This window comes from Salvelinus sp. IW2-2015, linkage group LG7 (genome assembly GCF_002910315.2).
Source record: "Salvelinus sp. IW2-2015 linkage group LG7, ASM291031v2, whole genome shotgun sequence".
Taxonomy (NCBI): domain Eukaryota; kingdom Metazoa; phylum Chordata; class Actinopteri; order Salmoniformes; family Salmonidae; genus Salvelinus; species Salvelinus sp. IW2-2015.
Window position 1 is genome coordinate 23,497,990 of NC_036847.1, and position 7,693 is coordinate 23,505,682.

The window sequence follows — 7,693 nt, forward strand, 5'->3', positions numbered from 1 at the left end:
ATAGATCAACAGCAAAGTGAAGACGATGCAAACCTGTTTGTGCGCTGTGTGCTGTATGCGTGTATGTGTATGTGTATGTGTGACAGGTCTGGGCATTGAGGAAATACATTGAATCTGTATTTATCCTGTGCACACAATATATTGTACATATCATCATCACATCAAATTCCAAATATATAGGCTATCCCCTACTCTTAGAAAAAAAGGTGCTATCTAGAACCAAAAAGGGTCCATCGGCTGTTCCCATAGGAGAAACCTTTGAAGATCCCCCTTTGGTTCCAGGTAGAACCCTTTTGGGTTCCATTTGGAACCCTTTCCACAGAGGGTTCTACATGGAACCCAAAAGAGTTCTAACTGGAACAAGAAAGGGTTCTAACTGGAACCAAAAAGTGTTATCCTATGTGGATAGCCGCAAAACCCTTTCGGAACACTTTTTTCTAAGAGTGTGCCTCTCCACCCAGCCCAGCCCTAGAATAGTGAGAGTGGTTGTGTTGCGGTGAAAAAGGGACAAGGTACTACCCGCCTGGGTGTCAGGAGTTGGACGGATATTAATAGACTGGTTGACTTCAGCATGTACATCTTAGACTGTAAATTCCCAACAAAAATATCTCCCATTTACCCTCTGACCCCTGGGACAGGGTTCAGCAGTAACCACTGCCAGTAACCAGCCACACCTGCTGGGCTCCTGTCACACAGTACAGACTAGAGCAGGCCTGGTCTGGAGGCAGAGGATATACACAGACACACAGAAACAGCTACAATCCTGGGCTGTAGTTATGCCTATCTCAAAGGTGGGAGAATAATAGCTAATATAGGTGTGAATTCTGGAACATGAACAGGACAAAGGGACCACTTGAAAGAAAAGCAACAGAGCGTCTGATGAAGACTTTATACTGCATTTCTATGAAACTGCTGCTCCATTGATTTACTTATTTTCCCCTTCAGACATTGCCAGGAGTTCCTACGCACATGACAACAGCGAGTGACTGTGTTCTGCTGCGGCTGTATTATACTGTACTGTGGGAGTGGTGGAGAGAGATAACGTAGACTTGTGGCTGTAACTGACTAACACAGAGACAGAATGCTGCTGTGTGTGTGGCCTGTTCTGTTCAACCACAGAGAGGAAGAGGGGGTGTGATTCTCATCATTAGGTAGGAAGTGTATGCATCCTCTGTCTACAGCCACATGACCAACTGAAGGTAACTTGGGCGGATGTGGGAGCGGTCAATAGAAACAGAAAGCCTATAGTCAAAGTCATCGACTTTTAACTCTTACGGTCTTGGGATGGGACTCTGATATATTATTAGCAGAGCTAATTTAATCCTGTTCTAAACTGAACAACATCATATTGGTAAATTAGTGGTCAATGATCCTGTTTAAGTGTAATAAGTTGATAAAATAAGCTAGATACAACATGAATTGTAACAATCTCTCTCTCACTCTCTCTCTGTTAAAAGCATTAAAACCAAAGGAATCCAGACAAACGTCCAAAGGAAACAAAATGATGTGCACTCTGTAAACCATGACCTTTCTTCATGCATACTTTCATATTTGCTTCACCGAATCCCCATGCACAAACACATCCAGTAGCTACCCACTGGGCACACACCGGTTGAACCAACGTTGTTTCAAAGTCATTTCAATGAAATTACTTTGAACCAACATGGAATAGACGTTGAATTGACRTCTGTGCCCAAGTGGGTAGATGACACACACACAGGAGAGCTCAGTTTAAAATGTGACAAGTGTCAGACACTGGGTTCCGGTCATCACAACCCTCACTTCTCAAAGCCGGCAGCTTAAACAAGTCTTAACAGATTTCACAGGCTAATGACACAAGATTTAAAGGGAGATGCTGCATAATGTAGTGGTGGGCCATGGTACGGCAGGGCTGGCTGCTTGTGTGTGTTGTGTGTGTGTGTGTGTGTGTGTGTGTGTGTGGTGTGTGTGTGTGTGTGTGTGTGTGTGTGTGTGTGTGTGGTGTGTTGTTGTGGTTGTGTGTGTGTGTGTGTGTGTGTTGGGGGGGGGGGGGTAGGGATTAGAGGACTTTAATTATTGCCCAGGGCAGGAGGGAAGCTAGTTATCATCTGGCCCAACAGCACAGGGTCAGGAGGGGCGACCGACCAGCCGGCTGTACACAGCAGGCCCATAGTCCAATGCTTTCACTCGCCACAATAGTACATAAAATATCTGTGATTCAAATGACAATGAAAATGTATTTAATTATTCAAGAGGATTGGTTCCTCAACCTTAGCTCAGTGCTATTTCTGAAACCTCAGGTTCTCAGACATATCAAGTTACTGTACTAATAACAACATTAACCTTTCAAGTGAGGTAAGGTAGACGTGGCGCAGGTGCAAAAATCTCCATATTCAGATGAGTATCCTCATTCATGCCAAGAGCACTTACTTCCTTTCCTTATACTATTACCTTCAGTGATCCTCTATGACAAAGGTTTTACTGAGGTCTCAAACAAACATCTCAACCGTTGCCATAACAGAACAGCATATTGACCATACAATTAGGAATTTGAATACTAATAGTTATTTAATAGGATCTCTATGATATCAACCTCAAAGCTATCAAATTGTGCATTTAAAGTACTGACTGGCAGGAATACTAATCACTACTCATTCATATGTGGGTGAACAACATTATAATGCAGTCTTTTGTCAGGCCAGTAAGGGATAAAAATTAAACAGTAACCCGGATTTACATTCTATCCTACACAAATCTATGCTTCAACTGGAAATTACAGACACACAATATTTCACGAGATATAAGACAGAAAATAGATGCATAATCATACACAGATGGACTAAATATATTTTATGGACCCCCAAAAAATCATAAAAACCATGTAGTCCACATGAACTAATCCTGGTATTTTCTGCACAAATCTAACATTTTATTACAATGAAATAATAAATAGCTTGCTTCCCCTTCACAACAGGGGGTCTACTATGTAAGACCTTGCACTGACTGAACATTTACATATCAAACACTGTCTATAACTGCAAGGGGTTCCATGTTTTCCCTCTCTAATGGAGTCAGATTATTCCCTAGTTAATTTCTCTAACAGCTCTACTGTCTGTGTCTATGCGGTACACTAGCCATATTATCCTCTGTGTGTCCCTGACCGTCTGTGTTGTTCCCATACTGTATACAGCCAGTACACTGAGTACAATGCTGCTCAAGGATTTCACTTTCAAATGTGACTTTCAGTGTCGCCTTTGCCTACTTATCTACTTTAACAATGCTACAGTTATCAAGCCATGGAATGTGTTGATTGAAATGACAAGACCAATACCACCACTGCACTGGCCCTTGTGAAAGGTGGACTAAGCCTAACACTGCACTCAGCAACAGCAATCTGTAACTCCATGTGGAGGTCTAACCCTAACTATAACTCTTTAGAACAAACATGTTGTATTTGTTTCCATTATCAGATCATGGATCTCCTCACTTGGGGCCTCATGGATCAATCTGCCATGGCTGTGACTGGAGGGACAGGACAAGGACAGGACAGGAAGGCCCTGCTGAGGGCACAGTATAGACCCAACTAACTAACCTGCTACCAGGAAAAAACWGTTCCCTCACAAGGTCGTGCTGCCTGCTGTAGGAATGTCTGACATGACGATATGACGTCCCTGTGCTAGAGACAGACGACTGTCTGTCTCTGTGTGTGGGTTTCCTCCTCTGATGTTTGTGATAGTGTGTACTAAAAACAGTTTGGCTGTGAAATCGCCTCAAAACATCTTAAAACTAGAATAACTGGAAATCGCCCCAGAACATCTTCAAAGGTAGAATAACTGGAAACAATAGCACCTTTTGGTAAATGGAATAAAGCTAAATGAATTCATCCCTGAATAAGATAATAGGTTTCAGAATGAGTCATTGTTAATGTGATGACTCAAACCAAATAAGGGAAATACAATCATATTCACACCAGATCGAGTCAGGTCTTCTACAGAGCTATGCCTGTGTGTGTGTGTGTGTGTGTGTGTGTGTGTGTGTGTGTGTGTGTGTGTGTGTGTGTGTGTGTGTGTGTGTGTGTGTGTGTGTGTGTGTGTGTGTGCGTGCGTGCGTGCGTGCGTGCGTGCGTGCGTGCGTGCGTGTGTGTCTGTGTCTGTGTGCTCCTGTGTGTTTGCGGCTGTGCGCGTTTGTTTGTGTGCATGTGGTGCCATGTGCGCTGTGTGTGCGACTGTGCGTGTCAGCTTGTCAGAGGAGAAACAGACATTGACACAAATATGTCATCCTCCAAGGAGGACTCTATAACAAGTGGACCTCTGCCCTGCAGCTATTAAAGGTGTCCATGTTGTCTGAATGTATGGGAGCGGGGGGAGGGGGAAGGAGAGGTCAAACACATTCTATTAACAGGACCATAACTAGAGACTTCTACCATCTCTTTAGACCTAGCTGCCTGTCTGGGGAGATATGTCTGTGCAGAAAGACTGAGCGATGACAACACAATACTGAGTGCAATGGAAAGGGTGAGAGGAAATACTACATACAAGAATAAAAACATACTTATAAACTGCATGTAGGCCTATGGTGAATTATTCATCAATGTATCCTGCATCAATTCTAAATACTAGACCATTTGAAAGAACAGAGGATAAATCCCTTTTACAGTAAAATAAAATATCTGTGAAAATAGGCTGTTGGCAACATGTGAAAAATAATGTTCAACATCTAACAATTCAGACTATCATCTTATTTGATATCAGTGAACATAAATTAAATTTCTGACAGGCAACAATGCAATGAACTAATTGCTACCACTAACCACAGACAATCTATTGGCCAATAGAACTGTAGTGTACATTCACAGGACAATAGGCAGAACTATTAAAACAGAGACAAGGGTCATTAAAATACGCGTTATTAATTAAATAAAATTTTCAATAGAGTATTGGTGTTGGCCAGCTGAGTTTGTTCGACTGATTTACATGATGTATGTCAATAAAAAAAAAATGTATGCGCGATTTGAGTGCTATTTGACAATTATGGCAGGCCGTCAGTCCACGGCACTCGCCTCTTTCAGGGAGTGCTCTTCTACCGGGCAGCCATGTTTCTACTCAGGCATTTTTAGCTGTTTTGCGGCCTAGGGTCGCATGGCAAAATGGCAAAAAAATAGCAAAATCCCAACAACGAAAAGTGAGCTTTTGGCTCTTCAACCATTCGTTATATAACATGTATGGTGAGCACACGGCGCGTTATGTTTTCCATGAAAATGGATGTTCGCTTGATTCACCTTCAGCCTAGAATCGGAGGAAATTACCTTTGTGCGAGCGTGTGTGTGTGTGTACTCGTGCGCGTGCTCGTCTGTGCGTGTAAAACAGAGAGACATGAGAGGGATACAGGATCCCTACTGTGACCATTTCAGTCCATTGGAAGCCTATTTGACGCATCGGATTACTTTTTAGCCTATCCTATTAAATCAAATAAGATTAACATGACATAGATATGTCAAAGTTCTCATCATATAGTCATGCTGTCACATTTGATAAATGTCTCCTGAAACTCATGATTGGCTACAGTTAATATGTGACTATTATCGATCGGCATCAATCTCTATTCTGCCTTTCCTCTTCTTCTCTCTCTTTATTACCTATTGCTATAAGTGCTACAAAGTCATGAACACACAAGAGAAACCTGTCTGGCAATAATTCATTTGTAATCGATCCCGAACTCGCGCCACACAGCAAACATGTGGAGGATTTGTCAATGTAACGTCTATATCATTAAATTAGATGGGCTTATTAAATGACGATGACAACACAGCACAACCTTCGAAATTAGATATAATCACTTTAGTGTAGACTACAGTAGCCTATAACCAACATCGACAACAATAAAAGCGTAACGTTAATCGCGTTTAATGTCCTATGAGATATTGGTGTTACGGGTCTGAACTTCAAAGGACCTATTCTATTGCGCATTGGGTACAATGAACAGGTGCCAACCGCGGATCAGACATTGCACAATCAGTCTTCCGCAAATGTTACAATGTTGCAACCTTTGTTGTGAAATTGGACACATGGTTGTGTCTGTGTAATAAACAATTAGCGCTGAGATACATTTATACTTATATGATAACAATGACAAGCCAGCAACATACACAAGAAGAAAATATAGTCTATTCATGGGTGGATTCTTACCCAAAATCCTGGTCCATGGATTTGAAGAAGAATTTGTAGCTATTGACCGGACGATTGTTGAGGACATTTTTAAAATCAGCTAAAGTGACTTTCTCAGGAGAAACGGATAATTTCACTAGATAAGGAGTCTCCTCCTCGTCAATGTGATATATTATTTTAGTCTCCGCCATAAGAGTGAGGGTAGGAGAATCATTGACACAGGAAAGGAACAAGGGTTGGCAGCGCAATAATAAATATGTGGCTATCTAGCTACCTAATAAGACGAAACGCTGACGTGACATCATTAATAAATATAACTGTAGACCTCACGCTGGAAAATAAATAACCTTGTCTTTGATAAAATAAACATAAATCTAAACATAATCGAGTCCTAAGTGACTGTATTCCAGCTCCAATGTGTCTCGGTACGGTGGCTCTCTCGGTACTAAAACAGGAAGGGACGGTCCACATCCTTGCGATATTGAGTTGAGAATATTTCTATTTTTCCAGTAATTCGTTAGAYAGTGCTGTCATCTAGTGGTGTGTTTAGGCTAGAGACCTACTGTTCCCCATTATACAGTACTAGTCACAGACAGTGTTCTGCAGTCTGCAGTGCACCACACATGAAGAGAGGATTGGAGGACACATTCTATTCAGTAAACCTTTGGTGTGGATTTTACCCAAGGCTACTTTAGGTCCTATCTAATTTACCATAGGCTACTGTATATCAATAGTAACACAGATAATTATAATGGTTTTGATCAGTAATGATAGTTTGTATTAACTGTTGAAAATATTGATAATTATATTGAGAACAAAATGATATAATATTACTAATGACTTATTGTTATATTATTAATTCATGTCATTATCTTTGTTATTATTAGCCTACATTATGGAAATCTAATTATCACAATTTAGTAACAATATATCTAATAATAGCAGATAATATAATCATTCTAAATCCATTTTAAAATCACAAATGAACTACAATAATTATGATCATTATTAACAAGTGATCATCATCATAATCAATATTATCATCAAGATGGGCAGACTTTCTTGATCACCTGAGTCCAACTTGTGACAGTAGGTGGTAGTCTTGTGCTGCTGTACAGTGTAGGCAGAAAGTCTAGCCGCAGCCAGTGTGTCACGACTTCTGCCGAAGTCGAAGCCTCTCCTTGTTCGGGCGGTGCTCGGCGCTCGACGTCACCGGTCTTCTAGCCATCATTGATCCATTTTTCATTTTCCATTGGTTTTGTCTTGTCTTCCTACACACCTGGTTTCAATCCGATTCATTACCTGTTGTGTATTTAACCCTCTGTTTCCCCTCATGTCTTTGTCAGAGATTGTTTGTTATTCAGATTTCGTGTTTGTATTGGTTTGCGACGGGTCCTCGTACCCACTTTGTTTTATTTTTATTCATAGTTTTGGAGTTACGTTTTGTTTACAGTCATTAAACAACTCCATTTCATTACGTTTGATTCTCCTGCGCCTGACTTCCCTGCCACCTATACACACGACTCTGACACAGTGGGTGAAGAAACCTA